Source organism: Megalobrama amblycephala, linkage group LG10 (assembly GCF_018812025.1).
Source record: "Megalobrama amblycephala isolate DHTTF-2021 linkage group LG10, ASM1881202v1, whole genome shotgun sequence".
NCBI lineage: Eukaryota > Metazoa > Chordata > Actinopteri > Cypriniformes > Xenocyprididae > Megalobrama > Megalobrama amblycephala.
In genome coordinates this window covers 37,379,623-37,401,544 of record NC_063053.1, presented here as the reverse complement: position 1 = coordinate 37,401,544, position 21,922 = coordinate 37,379,623, and the positions used below count along the sequence as shown (strand labels likewise).

The 21,922-nt window shown below is 38.9% G+C and overlaps 1 long non-coding RNA gene across 1 annotated transcript; it reads left to right on the top strand.

Moving 5' to 3' along the window:
* Nucleotides 1-13,454: 13,454 nt before the first annotated feature.
* LOC125277664 lies at nucleotides 13,455-17,426 on the top strand. The gene is made up of 3 exons (XR_007186962.1): nucleotides 13,455-13,543; nucleotides 14,876-14,980; nucleotides 16,637-17,426. It is a non-coding gene; the product is annotated as an uncharacterized LOC125277664 (long non-coding RNA).
* Nucleotides 17,427-21,922: the final 4,496 nt, after the last annotated feature.

Sequence of the window (21,922 nt, the reverse complement as noted above, 5' to 3'; positions counted from 1 at the left end):
TTTTATATTTTTCTTTTTTTTAAAGGGATGTACATTTATAAAACTATATAACTTTATATTACCTTTGCATAAATAGCAAAAAAAAAAGAAAAAAGACTGCATTAATTTGTCATAAAATTGTGATCTTCATCAAAGAAGATTCTTCATCAAATTTGAGTAATATTGAATCTGTCTTTTGTTTTGTTGTTTTTGCAAGTGAGATGAGTAAATGTCTGCTCAAATTTATTTTAAAATTACAGTAACCATTACACAGCACACAACACCCACTTAGGCTACTCCCGATTCCTATCAACACTGGGAGAGCTGCCTTTCAGTCAATAAATTTGAAAAAGTAACTCATATATTTTGTTGTAAATTTAAAAGTAATGTGTTACTTTACTAGTTAGCTGTTAGCTGCTTTACTAGTTAGCTGCTTGAAAAAAAGTCATCTGATTATGTTACTCAAATTAATGCATTACCCCCAAGCCAACACTGATCTCCCAATCACTGGTCTCAGATAATGAACCATATGTGGTAGGTTTTCATGAAAATATTTTTTCTAAATATTAACATTTATTCACTTCATAACTTAATTTGTGTCAGCTCCATCAGACGCACTAAAAAGCATGCTGATTTCATTTAATCCATCAAACAATGAAAGTCTTCACTCATGTAAGAATGATGTTCAGTAAAGGAGCTATAATGATAAAATAAATTCTATGTTTTTTCCCGTTTTCACACTATGAACAATCCAGTTCCTGTTTTCCTTAATTCCCCTCCATCCTGTTAATATTAAACATATCTAACCAATGTTCTTAGGTAAATAATACATAATATCATGTAGTTCCATTGATGTTTTATGGCAAGCCGTTTTGACTTTTATTCTCAGGAGAATTCTTGATATCAACAATTCAATTTTTGATATCAAGAATTACATTTCCACTAGTAACAATGTTACTTCTTGATATCAACAATTCAATTATTGATATCAACAATTCAGTTGTTGATATCAAGAATTACATTTCCACTAGTAACAATGTTAATTCTTGATATCAACATTTGAATTTCCACTAGTAAAAACTAGAATTCTTGATATCTGTAATTGTATTTTCACAAGTGAAATGTCACCATAGGCTGCCATTCAAATTCAATTGTTGATATCAAGAATTGATTTCTTACTAGTTGAAATTCCAATTTCACATATTAGAAATACAATTCTTACTAGTAAAAATCATATTTTTTGATATCAATAATTACATTGCTACTAGTAAAATGCAAATTTTTGATAACAAGAATTCAATTGTCACTAGTTGAAATGTTAGTTCTTGATATCAACAATTGAATTGTTACTGGTAAATATTTTTGATATCTGAAAATGTATTTCTAATATAATTTCAGATATCTAAAATGGCTTTCTTACTAGTAACAATCACATTCATGATATCAGAAACTAACATTGTCACTAGTGAAAATAACCCTTTGCCCATGTTTGACCCATATGGTTTGGCCAAGAGGGCCCCATATGCATTTCCCCATTCAGATCCCATATAGAGATTACCTATGTGGGTACTACCTTGGGCCCATGTAGACATCCTACATGGGACTTATTGTGTTTGCCCATGTTTGACCCATATCGTTTGGCCATGCGGGCCCAATATGTATTTCCCCATTCAGATCCCATATAGAGATTACCTATGTGGGTACTACCTTGGGCCCATGTAGACAGCCTACATGGGACTTGTTGTGTTTGCCCATGTTTGACTCATATGTTTTGGCCATGCGGGCCCAATATGCATTTCCCCATTCAGATCCCATATAGAGATTACCTATGTGGGTACTACCTTGGGCCCATGTAGACATCCTACATGGGACTTATTGTGTTTGCCCATGTTTGACCCATATCGTTTGGCCATGTGGGCCCAATATGTATTTCCCCATTCAGATCCCATATAGAGATTACCTATGTGGGTACTACCTTGGGCCCATGTAGACAGCCTACATGGGACTTGTTGTGTTTGCCCATGTTTGACCCATATGTTTTGGCCATGCGGGCCCAATATGCATTTCCCCATTCAGATCCCATATAGAGATTACCTATGTGGGTACTACCTTGGGCCCATGTAGACAGCCTAGGGCTGTAGTCAAGTCCACCTTTGTCGAGTCCAAGTCAAGTCCAAGTCCAAAAGGTTTGAGTCCAAGTCAAGTCCGAGTCCAAATGAGACAGTCAAGACAGAGACAGGAAAAAAAAGAATCCTCTTCAAGACCACGTACATAACTATTGATAATTTATATGATGCGTGACACAGCATATCTTCTATTCTAAGATAATCATTTTGCATTATTATTAATGATCAAAAAGCATGTGCAGAGTAGCAACACTGTAGGATCAAATAAGGCCATTTTATTTACTTTATGTATAGCAATTTCACTAAATTCACATAAAGCTGAAGTGCAATTTCACATTTTCAGTGGCAGTAAGTCATTGTCTTAATGAGTGGGTCATTGAGTCATTCATTCATTCATTCATTCATTCAGTAACGACGCAAGTGCCGGTATTTTTGAAAGGGTAATTGAATCATTGACTCTCATGGTTTTTTCACAGCCATGATTCGTTCACAAAACATCGATATGAGTCTCAGTTCTGCTGTGGCTTTAGTTGGAACTAGAGAATTTTCTTGGCCGATTCCGATTTCAGATTTTTTAATAGTGTGATCTGCCTATACCTATTTTTACCGATTCCGATTTTCTTTCTAAGAACTATAATTGACAGCATATACAAACAAAAATCTACTTTTCTTCAATGCAAAGTTTTATTTTGATAAAAAAAGTAAAACTCAGTAATAAAATAAAAACAAATAAAAAAATTGCAAACAACAGCACAAATAAATGCAATAGAATAGAGAGCTATGAAAGCTTTTCAGGTTAAAGGTGCTAAAGAGGATCTTTTCGTCGACTGAGAAACCAAAGACTGTTAGTGAGTTTTTGAAATGAGCGCGTGCGTAAGAACAACCCCCCTGCTGTATTTTACTGTATCTGTAAATTTATTTTTGTATAGTGTAGTAGACAGTGAGCTGCAAAATAATTCCTGAATCCCAGTAAGCAGTATTTTTGTTAGTGTTATATGAATTGATCTCACTAGTGTTCACTGGGCAGTGCAGTAGTCTGTGTATTTGTTAAGTTTTGTGTGTCATCTGAGGCCAAAGTTTGATTTTGTTAGACAAGAATAAGTTTTTGACTAAAACATTTTATTTTGACCTGGAAGTTTGAGGTTTGTACAAGTTGGTGCATAGTTTTGAGATTGTGTTTATAGTTGTGAGAAAATGTTGAATTGTTTCATTTCAACTAGATTAAAAGTTTCAAAGACAAATTTATGCTGGCTTGTCATAAAGCCAACTTAAAATCTTGTTTAAAAAACATAAATAGTTTGGTCAGTTAGGCCAGAATATAGATGTTCTAGGTGATTGCTAAAGTGTTGCTAGGTGGTTGCTAGGAGATTCTGGGTGGTTGCTAGGCTCTTGCTGCAATTGCTGGGGTGTTGCTAGAGTATGTAGTTGAAAGGGTGTTTTGGGTGAACACACACAGACATTCCCACCTCTGTTAATAACAGAAACTCAAAAATTGTTTGCAAAAAACTAGTTTTTGTTGTTCTTTAACTTGCACTAAAACATGTGATTTATGCCATCGAAGTAACCTGTGTAATATTAATAAAACTGCTCATCTCCTTTAGTGATACAAGGTCAGACTCATTTTAAATATGTTGATGTTTTTCATATAGTGCCTTTACTTGGTGCCATGATGGATATTGAAATCTTGTTATTTATTTTGGTAATGCAATGTTTGTGAACACAATTGTGTATGTCAAGCCATAAATCTCCAAAAAACTATGCATGGGCGTTTGTTTTGGTGTTGCCACCCCTCATAGACCTCATGCCACCCCTTTGCCACCCTATAAATAATTTTCTAGATCCGCCCCTGCATAAATGACAACATATACAAACAAAAATCTACTTTTCTTCAATTCAGAGTTTTATTTTCATTAAAAAAAACAAGTAAAAGTCAGTAATAAAATATAAACAGCTCAAATAAATGCAATAGAATAAAGAGAGCTATGAAACTAAGTTTTTCGGGTTAACTGGGTTTTTATTCAGGTAAGAAATACTACAGAAATTAAAGTAATCAAATGTAAAATAACACATTGTGTTATTTTGCATTGGTTACCTTAATTTCTGTAGTCTTTATTGCAAATAATTCTTACTATTAAAGTTATAAAACGTATTCAGTCAAGAGCAGAAAGTGATTTTCTTTGTCTTTTGTTCTTTGATTAACATGACAGACAGCAGCAGGAATATTGGACTGCTGTTTCTTTAAGGGTTTATGAACGGTGTTCAATGGACCCAATACTGTTACACACGACATGAGTTCACTTTCTTAGCTATTTAATGATTAAAAACTGACTGTGTTTATCTGTGTACTCGCCAAGATTGCCTGTGCCGCTGGTTTTGACATACTTTTGTATGTATTTGACAGTTTAAGCGCAGGAAGGCGCTTATTTTGGTACTTGTGACTCTGTTCGACTTCTGTCTCTGAAGACTGAGCGTGGCTTGTTCGCTCCACTAATATAAATCAGTGGTGCGCGCGCTTTTGGTGTGAGCGCGAAACCTGCGGGTATTGACTGAAATTATGCACAATACAAGCACTACTTAACCGGAGCGAATGAGACGAGAGAGAGAGAGGAGGCACCCACGCGGATGTGTGTCACTTCACCGTGACAGAGAAGAGAGCGAGAACGTGCAGCTGACATTATTGCCTGATTCTCTGACCCAGTTTGTTTGCTGGTTTCCATGGCTGCAATACGCGGTGTTTTCCGCCAACTGGCAACCTGTGATGTCGAAATACTATTGGATAAACTGCAGCACAAGGTTTCGCACAGACCAAAACAAAAACAGACATTCCGACACGGAACGCACATTTTCAAAGTAGAATATCTGGCTGTAGCTTTGTTTTTCTGAGAAACAAGTAGGTGAACTTAGCATGTTTTTTAAATATCTGCAAACATATTGGGATATTTTTATGCTTTATTAAAGTAAAAATCTTACATAGAGCCCCTTTAAATAACATGACAGAGAGCAGCAGGAATATTGGACTGCTGTCCCTTTAAGAGTTTATGAACCGACCCAATACCGTTACACAACATGCGTTCTCTTTCTTAGCTATTTAATGATCCAAAATGGACTGTGATCACCAAGGCAGGCACATTTTTGACCTTTTAAGCACAGTAAGTCACTCATTTTGGTACTTGTGACTCTGTTTGACTTCTGTCTCTGTTTGAGACTGAGCGTGGCTTGTTCGGTCCACTAATATAGATTAGTGGTGCGTGCGCTTTTGGTCTGAGCGCGAAACCTGTGGGAACCGGAGCGAATGAGACGAGTGAGAGAGAGGAGGTGCCCGCGCAGGTGTCACTTCACCGCCGGAGAGAAGAGAGCAAGAACACACGGCTGACGTTATTGCCTGTGCGGCGCCGCTGTTAACAACGGATCGGCTCGGAACTGGAAAGAAGTGAGACTGACCTGCTGGACTCGGTCGAGACCAACTAGAACTTTCGGCGAGACCAATGACCAAGTCCGAGACAAGTCAGAGTGCAAATACCAACGAGTCCGAGACAAGTCCAAGACAAAAGAAAAACGTCTCGAGTCCAGACTCGAGTCCGAGACCGGATTCGAGTACTACAGCACTAAGACAGCCTACATGGGACTGATTGTGTTTGCCCATGTTTTACCCATATTGTTTGGCCAAGAGGGCCCCATATGCATTTCCCCATTCAGATCCCATATAGAGATTACCTATGTGGGTACTACCTTGGGCCCATGTAGACATCCTACATGGGACTTATTGTGTTTGCCCATGTTTGACCCATATGGTTTGGCTAAGAGGGCCCCATATGCATTTCCCCATTCAGATCCCATATAGAGATTAACTATGTGGGTACTACCTTGGGCCCATGTAGACATCCTACATGGGACTTATTGTGTTTGCCCATGTTTGACCCATATGGTTTGGCCAAGAGGGCCCCATATGCATTTCCCCATTCAGTTCCCATATAGAGATTACCTATGTGGGTACTACCTTGGGCCCATGTAGACATCCTACATGGGACTTATTGTGTTTGCCCATGTTTGACCCATATCGTTTGGCCATGCGGGCCCAATATGCATTTCCCCATTCAGATCCCATATATAGATTACCTATGTGGGTACTACCTTGGGCCCATGTAGACATCCTACATGGGACTTATTGTGTTTGCCCATGTTTGACCCATATTGTTTGGCCAAGAGGGCCCCATATGCATTTCCCCATTCAGTTCCCATATATAGATTACCTATGTGGGTACTACCTTGGGCCCATGTAGACATCCTACATGGGACTTATTGTGTTTGCCCATGTTTGACCCATATCGTTTGGCCATGCGGGCCCAATATGCATTTCCCCATTCAGATCCCATATATAGATTACCTATGTGGGTACTACCTTGGGCCCATGTAGACATCCTACATGGGACTGATTGTGTTTGCCCATGTTTGACCCATATTGTTTGGCCAAGAGGGCCCCATATGCATTTCCCCATTCAGTTCCCATATAGAGATTACCTATGTGGGTACTACCTTGGGCCCATGTAGACATCCTACATGGGACTTATTGTGTTTGCCCATGTTTGACCCATATCGTTTGGCCATGCGGGCCCAATATGCATTTCCCCATTCAGATCCCATATATAGATTACCTTTGTGGGTACTACCTTGGGCCCATGTAGACATCCTACATGGGACTTATTGTGTTTGCCCATGTTTGACCCATATGGTTTGGCTAAGAGGGCCCCATATGCATTTCCCCATTCAGATCCCATATAGAGATTACCTATGTGGGTACTACCTTGGGCCCATGTAGACATCCTACATGGGACTTATTGTGTTTGCCCATGTTTGACCCATATCGTTTGGCCATGCGGGCCCAATATGCATTTCCCCATTCAGATCCCATATATAGATTACCTATGTGGGTACTACCTTGGGCCCATGTAGACATCCTACATGGGACTTATTGTGTTTGCCCATGTTTGACCCATATGGTTTGGCTAAGAGGGCCCCATATGCATTTCCCCATTCAGATCCCATATAGAGATTACCTATGTGGGTACTACCTTGGGCCCATGTAGACATCCTACATGGGACTTATTGTGTTTGCCCATGTTTGACCCATATCGTTTGGCCATGCGGGCCCAATATGCATTTCCCCATTCAGATCCCATATATAGATTACCTATGTGGGTACTACCTTGGGCCCATGTAGACATCCTACATGGGACTGATTGTGTTTGCCCATGTTTGACCCATATTGTTTGGCCAAGAGGGCCCCATATGCATTTCCCCATTCAGTTCCCATATAGAGATTACCTATGTGGGTACTACCTTGGGCCCATGTAGACATCCTACATGGGACTTATTGTGTTTGCCCGTGTTTGACCCATATCGTTTGGCCATGCGGGCCCAATATGCATTTCCCCATTCAGATCCCATATATAGATTACCTTTGTGGGTACGACCTTGGGCCCATGTAGACATCCTACATGGGACTTATTGTGTTTGCCCATGTTTGACCCATATGGTTTGGCTAAGAGGGCCCCATATGCATTTCCCCATTCAGATCCCATATAGAGATTACCTATGTGGGTACTACCTTGGGCCCATGTAGACATCCTACATGGGACTTATTGTGTTTGCCCATGTTTGACCCATATCGTTTGGCCATGCGGGCCCAATATGCATTTCCCCATTCAGATCCCATATATAGATTACCTATGTGGGTACTACCTTGGGCCCATGTAGACATCCTACATGGGACTTATTGTGTTTGCCCATGTTTGACCCATATGGTTTGGCTAAGAGGGCCCCATATGCATTTCCCCATTCAGATCCCATATAGAGATTACCTATGTGGGTACTACCTTGGGCCCATGTAGACATCCTACATGGGACTTATTGTGTTTGCCCATGTTTGACCCATATCGTTTGGCCATGCGGGCCCAATATGCATTTCCCCATTCAGATCCCATATATAGATTACCTTTGTGGGTACTACCTTGGGCCCATGTAGACATCCTACATGGGACTTATTGTGTTTGCCCATGTTTGACCCATATCGTTTGGCCATGCGGGCCCAATATGCATTTCCCCATTCAGATCTCATATATAGATTACCTATGTGGGTACTACCTTGGGCCCATGTAGACATCCTACATGGGACTTATTGTGTTTGCCCATGTTTGACCCATATGGTTTGGCTAAGAGGGCCCCATATGCATTTCCCCATTCAGATCCCATATAGAGATTACCTATGTGGGTACTACCTTGGGCCCATGTAGACATCCTACATGGGACTGATTGTGTTTGCCCATGTTTGACCCATATGGTTTGGCCAAGATGGTCCCATTTGTGTTGCCCATTTTGAGCCCATGCACTCATTTCCCATTAATGACCCAGCTAGGACCCACATAGGGAGCCCACCTGTTTTTGCCCATGTGCGACCTACTTGGCTGACCCATGTGGGCCCCAGATAAGATGCCCATTATGGGACCATGCCCACTTGGTACCCATGTAGCCCAAGCATATACCATGTGGGGCCCACATATACATGTTGGCTGGGACAATCCATATTCAAGTTACGAAAGTGTAAATTGTGATCATGTCAGTTACACTTTTTCCGTAAGTTTAATAGGGAAGGTGTAGGATGTAGCGTAAGCTTTGTGAACTGCAAGAGTTTTACACTTTCTTTGTACGTTGAATACGGAAGGCGGAAGCTAGATATTTTACTTCATAACTTGTTTAAATATGGATATTTCTTTTACACAAATGCATCGCTTCACTTCAGAAGGCCTTTATTAAACCCTGGAGTCGTGTGGAGTATGTTTATGATGGATGTGGATGGAGACACTTTCTTCAGCTCATACTCGTTGATCCTGTTCACTGCCATAATAAAGCTTTGATGTGTCAGGATATTTTAATAATATTTCTCAGATTATGTTCATCAGAAAGAAGAAAGTCATATACACCTAGGATGGCTTGAGGGTGAGTAAAGCTTGGGATAATTTTAATTTCAAAGTGAAATAATCTTTTAAGTGTCTTGCTCAGTGCCACAATAGTGCCAATTCCTGTCAAACTCACAACTTTCTGGTTCATTTGGAAGTCCAGATCCCCAAACATGCTGCTGTTGATTTGTCTAACTTGATATGTAGTCATGGACTGTGGGCCACTTTGCTTCCTAACAATAGCAATGTTTGCCTTTTATTTGTTTGTCTCACAGGAGCAACGTTGCAGAAAGTGTCCTCATGTGGTGCCTGCCAGCATTGGTACAGCAAATAATGCCAAACTTACTGAAATTAGAGGGAAGAAAACACAAAAATATCTGAAAACCTTAATGGTGTTTGATGATTGATAGCCATGACAGTGTGTTCAAGGTATTTTGTTGTTGTTGTTGGGATGTGTGTGTTGTCTTCACAAAGTTCAGTTTGATATCAAGTTGTAATTTTAAATGACTCTTGTGGAGTATAATTTAATTGTGTCCCTTTGATTGTGTTGAAATAAAAGTATTTCTGATGCAAATTTGTGCAAGTAATTGACTGAAATCATATATGATTTGTATATGCAGAGATATTGTAATATTTAATGAAATCATGTAAGATAATTATATGTAGAGATATGAGGAATTGGGTGGAAACATATAAAATCTGTATAAAATTCATATGAGCAAATGATGTGTAAGGCCCGCCCAATCGGCCCAATGGCGGTTTCCCACTGGGCGGGGAAGGTTTCTTGCGCGTTCCGTCTTTTCAGCGTGGCAAAGTAGTTTAATTCCAAATATTCCTTTATCTGACTCCATGTTATTATGACCTTGAATTTAGTTTAGAATGTCAATTGATTATTGGTCATTTGTATAATAATTTAGCTTTACATTTGAATATTCTATTTAACTCTTTACTCTTATTATACTCGTTCATTCGGTTCTCAGTGTCGCACAGGGTCCTCGCACTGGCCATTCATTAATATGCGGGCCCACGATCACAAACTTGTCAGTCTTGGTCACTAGACAGAGGTAATTGACTATACTAATAGAGTGCCGCTCTCATGCTTGCTTTCTCTAAAAGTATTTGTGTAGTCCCCATAGATCTGTATACACTTGAATTAAAGTAACACTAACTCTAGTCAGAGGTCATAACCACTACTACAGGTAAGCCGACCAATATTACTTCTCTTATAGTAGCTTTGGTTTGGTTATGCCATGATTTCTCATGTACACTTAGCTAGAGTAACATTACAATAAACAGAGGTAAGGCTCACCCTATTTAGGTTGGTCGATTAGATGTCCTAAACGGAATTCCCTTTTTAGCCTTTACAGTCTAAGTACACTTGAACTAATGCCAAGCGTTAGTCGGAGCTCTAAAATCACAGTTAGTGTGCCCTATGCTCCACTCAACTGGACTTTAGTCCGTTACTAACCTGACGCAGATTTGCGGTAACAATGGATACATCGTAATCTACTGAAGTCAATAATTTCAGAGTAAGTCAGAATAAATCAAATGTGACAATTTATTAGTCAGGTAAATGTATCATGCCAATTACATAATCAATTCAAAGGTGATCAATACCAAACATCAAATGCTCAGAAATAGAGTAAGATGCATACCTGACATTAGGAAAATACACACTGCTGAGTGTCCTAGACACCCAGCAATGAGGGCACGTCTGAATACAGAAGCGCCCTGAGCCTTTTGCAACATTTCTTTAAATACTCAGACCAAGACAAAACATCCCCCAATGTGGGGCATGAACTTACAATCAGAATTTGCATTGACTAGGGTCACAGACCTCAGGGGTTCGCACCTTGCTGTGGAACAGGAGGTAATTTAGATGAAAGACCCTGGGAAAGAGGCACACCCATGGTTGCAACCAAAGTATCTCTAAACTCTTAAAACCTTTAATACCTTTGGTTTACTTTTATGTAGACGAGACCATTGTACCAGTTGCATTGAGACATTTCAAATGATACCAAACATGACTGTTAATTCATTTGCATTGACAGAACATTATAATTTGTATATAATCTTTTTAAGTGAACTGAGTGATGGGAAGAATGTGTAAAGGGAAGGAAGTGGGGGAGAAGGAGCAAATGCGAAGGAAGGACAGGATGGAAAGAAGCCTTCCCGCAACTTCACGCTGTGGGGTGTGGAGACAAATGGCTGTATGCGTTTGTGCTGTCCATATCTCAGGAGATCAAAGTATCTGAGGATCTGTTGATCTTACAGATGCAAAATTTAAATGAATCCTATATGACTTGCATATGATCCAATCAAGAATTTTAAATGATTTGTATAGGAAATTTACTGACATTCATACACATTTTCTACTAATATCATATACTATTACATACTGTTGTCATGTGAAACTCATATAAAAATTTTACAGTATTCATGTATGACCAAAAAATCCCATATAAGTTGTATGTGTGCTTTTTAGTATGAAAGTGGCCATAATCGGTCTGATTTTGTATATGACATGTATTGGACTTATATGAAACACATACGGAAATGCTGGCTGATTTGAGTAAGGAATATGGTTGCTGTATATGAAACATACAGGTTTTTTTCATATGGGCGGCAAATCCGCGTTACAGTCACCTCCGTTTCACTGCTCTAAAACGGATCCAGCCCGGTCCCGGTTTCCGTGGGCGGGAATAACAGTCGCAAGATTCAAGTATAGGTCTCTGCGGAACAAAAGAGGGGCGTATCCCAATTTTGGGGTGTTTTCTAACTGGGAGAGGCGTTATTAACGATCCAACCAAAAAAGTACGGAAGCCGGGATAGGCGTTTTTTTTTTTAAAGTACAGAAGCCTGAAAGGCCATTCATTATTATTTGATATTTTTCTTGTTTTCTCATGATCGCAACTACAAACTTTTAATGTTTAGATCACGAGAAACAATTATGTCGAGATAATGAGAAATAAATAAATTCAATATTGCTGCATGCTTGACTTCCGTAACAGGGAAACATGCGTTTTTCCCGAGTGCCTGGCTATATGGAAACATATTACTTTACATATATTTTGAAGAGTATGAACTATTTTACAGGGCCTGTAGCTTATAGCTCGAGAGGGCGAAATATATTATTTAAGCAAGTTTTATGATTAGCCTACTCCGTTTTTTATTGCTTATTTATTTATTATTATTGTTATTTTGCATAAACTACAAATAATTACACGGGATATAATTGTCACAATTATGGCTACTGTAGTCTATATTTTACATAGGCTACACATTTAGTCATTTGTCTGAACTTATCCAATCGGCGTCATTTGAGGATGGACATGGTCCAGGTAAAAAAAATACTATAGTTATTGATAGTAGTTTAAATAGTATTGTTTTTGAATCATACTATAGTGAATAGTAATATACTGTGTATATTGTAGTATTTACAATACTTTGTTAATAAATGCTTATAGCATAGGCTGTTTGGTTTTTACTACAGTAAACTGCGTGTATTGTAGTATAATATAGTTTAAAGAAAACAAGTATGGTAACGTAATTTGTTTATATTACTATAGTTGTTATATTACCAAAGCAATATCCTATAGAATTACCACAGCAAATTAATTCACTTTAGTATGGTTCAAAAACACTACCGTATTTACAGTATTTTTCACTGGGGGCTACAAGAATTATCATTAGTCAAATAGTTTCTTAAGGCTAGATATTTCCCACGCAATGACACGAGATCAACAGCCTATTTTCTTTAATCTCTCGCATGCCAAATTTCACGTGCATAGTGTAAACCTTCGTCATAAAAGCTATTAAAGTGACATAACAACTGCACTATAGTTAACAGATGAGCAGAGAGAACGTATAGGCTAGACAGTGCTTGCGATTTATAACTTTAATTTCAATGTTTGTAATTGTTTTTTATAGGCTATCAACCACACAGAAACACATGACTGTCTCAGCGTATATTGTATAAGTATGAGCTTCATGCATTAATGCATTACTCGTGTAAGCATTAAAATAAAGAAAATGTGGTAACCTTAAATGATGACGAAGACTTTAAACTAAAAAAAAAATAAAAATAAAAAATCAAGTGACCAACAGATTCATCAAATATAGAATGTTTGCTAATAATAGGCCTAGTTATCGCAAGAAGTGATTGAAAGTAGATTGTTTGGAGCTTTTTTAAAACGGGCTAGCAAGCATATTCACGCAAAAGAAACGTTAAACAACTGTTAAACAGCTTAAACAATACACTTACATTCATATACAGTATCTCTTATTGTTTTTCCGGAAATCTCCCACTCGATTTGAGCAAATCAGGTAAAGACCTATTCCAGTGTGACAACACCCCAAAATTGGTAACCGCCCCTTTTTGTTCCGCAGAGACCTCCTTCTCGCAAGATTCGGCCCGTATCCGTGGAAACGAGCGCGCGAATTTTTTTCTGGAGTTTAGAAGGAGGCAGCCACAGACGGTGCTCGGTCGGTATCCTACTTCAAAAACATCACCAAAGTCAAACTGTTCTATTAATGAATTAATTTATTATTAATTATATTGTGTACTCGTTGGCTTAAAGTTTAAACTTAAGGTTTGGAGTTTTATTGCTTATTATATCGGTATTGAATCGTAATGTTAGTTAACTCTAATGTTAGCAGAGGGCACGCTAACATGCAGACGATCCAGAGGATTATAACTTAATTATATAACTGACGAATTTTAACTGCTTTAATTTTGACTAAGTTTTAATTGCGTGGTAATGCTAGTGATAAGCTAGCGTTAACTTAAGCTAGCTAAGGCCTATCGCAGACCCCTACTTTACAACAAGGGTTCATTTCTTAGTTTATAACATGAATTAACCATTAACATTACATAGTTATTTGTTAATCTTTGTTAACGTTAGCTAATAAAAATACAGTTGTCCATTGTTCATGTTACTTCACAGTGCATTAACTAATGTTAACAAATACAACATTAGAATTTAATATATTTGTAAATGTGGAAATTAACATTAACAATGATTATAATTATAATACATCATTTATTATAATAAATGATGTAGAAGTGGTTCATTCTTAACTAATGATATAGTCTCTTCTCCACACCAAGGCTGCATTTATTTAATCAAACATACAGTAAAAACAGTAATATTGTGAAATATTATTAACCTGCATTCTATAGTAAAATATAATTTATTCCTGTGATCAAAGCTGAATTTTCAGCATCATTACCCCAGTCTACAGTGTCACATGATCCTTCAGAAATCATTCTAATGTGCTGATTTGATGCTCAAGAAACATTTATGATTATTATCAGTATTCAAAACAGTTGTGTTGCTTTATATTTTTGTGGAAACAATTATATCATTCAAACATTTGTGGTAAGATTAAAAAGAAATTAATACTTCATCAAGGACACTTTAAATCGATCAAAAGTGACAGTCAACCCTAAATGATGACATTTATAACAAAAAAAAATCTATTTAGTAAATTTTGTAATAAACTTAATTCAATAAATGCAAATAAATTAACATTTTCTAATCATCAAAGAATCCTGAAAAAAGTATCACCATTTCCACAAAAATGTTAAGCAGCACAACCATTTTCAACATTGATAATAATTAGAAATTTTGCATGAGCACCAAATCGGCATATTAAATGATTCTGCTAAATTTAAATTATTATTTAAATTCTTTATATACCTGTTTATTCTTTAACTGATCTACATTACAGATGAGATTTCAATCAGGATTCAGGAGCTTATTAGTCTGGAGGTGGGAGATGTTTACTGCACATATATATTTTTTTTCTCAACAGGAGCTGTAAGGAATAACCAGCCCTCTACCAGTGCAGCAGATTCTTGCCTTTGACTGTGGCGGTGGCCAGAAGGAATGTGCCAAAGCCAAAGAGGCCTTAACTGAGGTAAATTTCAGATAGAACCTAGATAGAGCATAGTGGCGGGTTGTGTTTCTTCACCATACCATTACAATAAGCAATAGTAAATGACTTCATAAAGAAAAAAGGGGCAGTTGAGTTTGTATTGTCACATGTTAGTGTATGCCAAGCCCAGTTGCAGCACATTTATTTATATAATACTGAACAGTATTATCTCTACATTTAGAGATTATTTTCTGTGGACTGGGCTTATTTTGGATTTGGTCTTATTTTTTTAGAAGACATTATATGAAAAGCATTATATTAATATTTTGAAGACACTTCATATTTAGTTTTTTTACTTGGATACAACAGTGAAAAATGTGTATAGGAGAACAGACTTTTATCACAATGATACATAGATGAGTGACATTTTTTTATTCTGGTAATTTTAAAGGATTAGTTCACTTTAAAATCAAATTTTCCTGATAATTTACTCACCCCCATGTCATCCAAGATGTTCATGTCTTTCTTTCTTCGGTTGAAAAGAAATTAAGGTTTTTGATGAAAACATTCCAGGATTATTCTCCTTATAGTGGACTTCAGTGGTTCCAGACAGACTGTATGTCCTACGCCTTCCCTATTCAACTTACAGAAAAAAATGGAATTGGCGCCGCGTTCATTCCGTAAGTAGAATAGGGAAGGTGTAGGACATACAGCGTAAGCTTTTTAAAGAATAAGGAAAGCGGAAGCACGTACAAGATGATCATTTGTGTTTATAAAGCTTATACAGTTGTATTTTTATTTATTTATTTTTTAAAATGACTGATTGTTTCGCTAGATAAGACCCTTATTCCTCGTCTGGTATTGTTTAAAGCTCTTTGAAGCTGCACTGAAACTGTAATTTTGACCTTCAACCGTTTGGAGGCCATTGAAGTCCACTATAAGGAGAAAAATCCTGGAATGTTTTCATCAAAAACCTTAATTTCTTTTCAACTGAAGAAAGAAGGACATGTACATCTTGGATGACGGGGGGGTGAGTAAATTATCAGGAACATTTTACTTGAAAGTGGACTAATCCTTTAATTTGCAGCAGTTGTTTAAAGTTGGTGTTCATTTGTGTGACGTAAATAAGTGTCAACAAAATTTCAGCCAAAGCAGAGTGATCAAACCAATAGCACTAGATTGCTTTGGTATGCTTTAACATAGATTGAGAAGGGGAAATTGAAAGACAAAGTACAGAGCCTGTCTGATGTGTCAAAGGCTATGTTCACACTGTCAGTCTAAATACAATTATTGGTGTATCCGATTGGAATCTGATCATGGCATGAGAAAGTGACATAAACCATGCAAAATCTGATCAGATTGGTCAAACTGAAACTGATTTCCAGAAATTACATTTGAATATGATTTCAAACCACATATGAATGTAGCTCAAAGCAGATTAGTAAAAATCACATGTAATTTCATGTAATTTGTTTTGTGGTTCACACTTTATGATCACATTCCAATCGGATTTGCACAAAAATCGGATTTGGACTGACAGTCTGAATGAGGCTTACATCTCCACCGATTGTGGAGTCAGAATTGACTACACACAGCAATAGTAGAGGCTTATACAGACGAGCCTCAAAACTGTCAGATTCTTGATTTACTGGGACAATTACATGAATATCTAACAGCTTTCTTCTTTTTTTTCTGCAGATGCCTCATGGGAATTAAACGGCACATATGAAGTGGTTTGTAATACCATGGTTTTCCGACCTGTCCTGATTGGTTCTTGATATGTTTATGGTTCATTATATGAAATTATTTTTTGTATGCTTTTTTCCCCCCATTTCTTCTATATTTTTCTTCTTTAAATATACATTAAAAAAAGTCTTGAGATTGTTTAACTGTTCATGTATCAGTGTTTTAAAGGATAGTTCACCGGAAAATGAAAAATTGCTGCTAATTTACTCACCCTCAAGCCATCCATGATGTAGGTGACATTTTTTCTTCAGTTTACACAAACGATTTTTAGCGTGGTCCTTGGTGATTCGTATAATGCAAGTCAATGGCTACTGTCACTTTGAGAGTCATAAAAACATATTACAGGCCAAACAAAGTTAATACCTGTGACTGATGCTGACGTTACATTGAGGTCTTATGAATCATCCGGAGCCACAGGTATTCTTTTTGTTTTGCCTGTATATGTTTTTTTGAGTTTCCAACTGACTGTAGCCATTGACTTTTATATTATACTTTTATATTATACAAACCACCAAGGACCACATTTTCAGCTAAAAATCTTCTTTACTGATAGTAAATTAACGTTAAATTTTCATTTTTGGGTGAATGATCCCTTTAAGCTTAGTGAATATGATGTAACTAGAGACTTAAATGATTAGTTCACTTTCAAATGAAAATTACCCCAAGCTTTACTCACCCTCAAGCTTAATACTTTAATATATCTCCGATTGTGTTCATCAGAAAGTCATATACACCTAGAATGGCTTGAGGGTGAGTAAAGCTTGGGGTAATTTTCATTGAAAGTGAACTAATCCTTTAAAGGGATATTTCACCCAAAAATGAAAATTCTGTCATTAATTACTCATCTAATTTTGTTCCAAACTCGTAATACTTTTTCATCTTTGGAACTAAAATGAAGATCTTTTTGATGAAATCTGAAAGATTTCAGTCTCTTTTGACAGCTACACAACAACCACTTCTACACTTCTATGAACTTCAACTACAAAGTTCATAAAGAGATCGCCAAACTAATCCATAAATTGAGTGGTTTAATCCAAATTGTCTTGAATTTGGATTAAACGATCACTTTATATGATGAACAAACCTCTTGCTGATGCTCAAGCGTGCTGTGTAACACAAGAATGAACCTTATAGCTTCCCTTTACCACAACTGACGTGTGAGTTGATAAATGCTTATATGTGAATAAAATCCTAAATTCAATCCATTCATCATATAAAGTGCTCGTGTCTCTTCAGAAAATTTTGGACTAAAGCACTCGATTTATATGGATTAGTTTTACAATGTCTTTATGAACTTTTTAAGCATCAGAGTGGTAGTTGCATAGCCCTCAACAGGAACAGAAAGCTCTCGAATTTCATCAGAAAGATCTTCATTTGTGTCCCGAAGATGAATGAAAGTCTTACGGTTGTAGAACAAAATGAAGGTGAGTAAATAATGACATTGTTTTATTTTGGGGTGAACTAATGGCAAGTAGAGACACTTAAAGGGCACCTATTATGCAAAATTCACTTTTACATGGTGTTTGACCATAAATGTGTGTTGGCAGTGTGTGAGCAAAACCACCCTAGAATGAGAAAAATCCACCCAGTGGTTTTTTTACAATCTCAATAATTCATAAGCACTGTCTCAGAACGCCCTGTTCTAAGATTGCTCTCACTGTGACGTAGAATTGCGCTAAGCCCCACCCACGTGGTTTGATTGACAATCTGGTTTTGGCATAGACCCCGCCGTCGGTGATCTGTCAACCATCCTCCATTGTTTCAACGACAGCCGGTAATGTCAAAACATAAGTGTTCTGTTGTGGGATGTAATAATGAACATAGTAGTTTTCACTTACTTCCGACATCAGAGCCACTGAAAACGCAGTGGATGGATTTTATTTACGAAGGAAAGGCGCCACTCAAAATTCCAAAATACGTTTATGTTTGCGCGAATCATTTTTTGACTGTTTTGAGAACGAGGGTCAATTCAAAGCAGGTCTTGCGTCAAAGTTAATCCTAAAGTGTGGATCGTTGCCTACTGTTCTAGATCCAACGTCACCTCCAGAAGAAGTAAGTGTATTTAATGGTTTTTGAGCAAATAGTCATTTCAGTCGATGTCAGCCAATTCAATAACAAATGCGTCTAAAGTTGTTGTCGTCGTCGTAGAATGTCTGTGTATATAATTTAAACCTTGTTTGTATAGTGTGTATCTAACGTACTTAGCAAACGTTATCACAGTATTTGTGTTTGTAGTTTCAAAAAATTGCACGAAAGTTATCACAGTGTGTGTGTGTGTGTGTGTGTGTGTTGCACATCCATAATTGCAAAGGGGACGCGATTAAAACTCTATAAGTACATAAATGTATCAAATAACCATTCAGAGACGTCCTGCTCCGTTCTCAATTGTGTTTCTTCTGCCGGAGTCTCTTCATCATCTGGGTCTGATTCTGGTTCAAACATGTACGGCTGAATGCCATTGAAAACAGCGGGTCTCTCACTCTCAGCCATTCTGCTTCACCGACTGTTTATTGCCATAAGTATGCAGGTTACGCCCTCATCCAAAGGCAGGGCGGGGATATGCAGCTCATTTATATTTAAGGTGGTACACACCAAAACAGCTCTTTTTAAAACAGGCCCCAAAAATGACATTTTCAAATGGTTATAATAAATTAACTGTGGGGTATTTTGTGCTGAAACTTCACAAATACATTCTGGGGACACCCAAGACCAATATTACATCTTGTAAAAAGGGGCATAATAGGTGCCCTTTAAGTGTTTTATATAAACTTTGAGTACTTGTGCAAAAATGATCAAAAGAAAAAGATCCACTGTTTTGCATTGTTTTGTGTATTTGTTTTAATATGCCAAATAAATAGAAGATGGATTAAAAGATAAAGCCCTTTATTATGTCAAATGTACTCTGTCCAATTGTATTTTGAATGTATGTTTACTGTAAAGTAGTTGCTAACAATAGATTATAAGTATTTTAGTGTAAAAAAAAAAAAGTGTTCAGTACATTAATTGTCTATAAATCTAAATCAGTACTTTAAACTTTGTATTGCCTAAGTATTTCATGTTAAAACTTAACAAAAAATATTACTTAATCATGTATATGAGAAGATTCTTGAAATTCTAGATATGTATACTATTTAGAGGGGGGAGGGGGGGTACTGTATACAAAATGAGTTGGCCCTGATCCGGCACGGTTCTGGACCAGATCCAGAACAGAGCTGGACCAGATCTGGCCCACATTTGGCCCAAATCGGCATAAAGGAATCCACATCTGGTCCGGAGCTGGCCCAGTGCTGGTCCAGATGAGGAAAAACGGATCCGTGCCGGTATTGGCCCGTTGTGCCAAAAGACACCGGCCCGAGTCCGTTTTATGGATCTGGGCCAGAACTTAAGAAGTGTCTGGGTCAGATCTGGGCCAGATGATTTTTGCTATCTGGGCGATTGACTCGGGCCGGAATCGGGCAGTGAGTACACCAGGCAACCGGCCCGATCGCAGCAGATTGAAGCGGGCCGAGTGGTAAGTCTCCGGCAGGCGATTGTATTTTGCTATCTGGGTCCTGATCAAAGTCAAGTCACAGCTGATCTTCCTGAGCAAAGTCAAGTCAGAGTCACGTCACGCCCAGAATCACGTCACTTCTCCGCCATTCGGCCAGAGTCGCATCAGTTCTCCGCTGATCGCCCAGAGTCACGTCACATCTCTGGATCTGTCCGAGAGTGGAGAGGATTATTGTCCAATGTAGATGATCCACCACTGACGTCAGCACGAACAGCTGGAATTCCAAAGCCCCTGCCAGTTGCTACGCACTCAAGTCTGCCAGTGTCTACGGACAAGATGGCCGCTCTGCCAGTGTCTACGGACAAGATGGCCGCTCTGCCAGTGTCTACGGACAAGATGGCCGCTCCAGTCTTTCTCGAGCCCGCAACAGCCTTCCACGAACCCGCTCCAACCATCCACGAGCCCGCTCCAGCCTTCGCCGAGGCTGCTCCAGACTCCGACCCAGAGCCCAAGGCCGCTCCAGACTCCGCACCAGAGCCTGAATCAGCTCCAGACTCCACACCAGAGCCTGAGGCCGCTCCAGACTCCACACCAGAGCCCGAGTCAGCTCCAGACTCTGCACCAGAGCCCAAGTCAGCTCCAGACTCCGCACCAGAGCCCGCTCCAGCAGCCCACAAGCCCGCTCCGGCCTTCGACGAGCCAGCTCCGGCCCACCACGAGCCGGCTTCTTACCCACCATGGCCGCCCACGAACTCTGACCTGCATGGTCCCCCATGGGCTTTGACCCGCCATGGCCGCCCATGGCTACTGACCTGCTTTGTCTACGGACAAGATGGCCGCTCCGCCTCTGATCCACTATGGCAGGCCGACTCTCCTGACCCGCCTTGGCGTCCCAGGGCTCCCTAACTCTCATGGCTATCTGACACTCCTGACCCGCCTTGGCGTCCCAAGGCTCCCGAACTGCCGTGGATACCCGAGGCTCCTGACCGAGGCTCCTGACCCGCCTTGGCACCTACAGTCCCAGGACCTGCCCTGGAGACCTCCTTACCTTTCAGTACATACACCCTCACCTACCAGTAGGTCTCCAGGGCACCCACCCCACCTCCCCGGTTGTTCCATCCACGGCGCGAGGATGTGCCTTCCGGGAGGGGGGCATTATGTCCCGATTTCTGTCACTTCCCGGACTCCAATTACCATAATCCTCCCTGCCAGTCACCTGCACACACTCCACACAAATCACTAATCACCACACCCAGCTGCAACACATTAACCGGACTATAAAAGACTCTCATTCACCACACATCATGGCCAAGTCTTTTTTCAACCTTGTGTACAATTCCGATGGTTGTTATTCTGTCTGTCTGCCTGCCTGTTACCGATCCTGTCTGTTATCCGTTATGATTCTCTGCTGCATACCTTTGGACTATCTTGTTACCTGGATTGTGAATGATATCTGCCTGCCCCGATCTACTGCCTGTACTGTGACCACGACTCTGCCTATCCCTTGCTGTTCCTGTTTGCCCCTGTTTTGACGTGGCCTGTACTACTACGCTCTCATTCAATAAAGCTTGCATTTGGATTCGAACCTGTTTCCCGCTTTGTTACAGACAACACATAAATTCATCCATTTTTCCCGAAATACATAGGCTAAACGTAAGTGGCTGGTGAAATGGGAGAAGAGAGTAAACATTATTGTTTCACACGCAATGTATCTGATATTAACAAAAAAACTTTGTTAAATTATAATT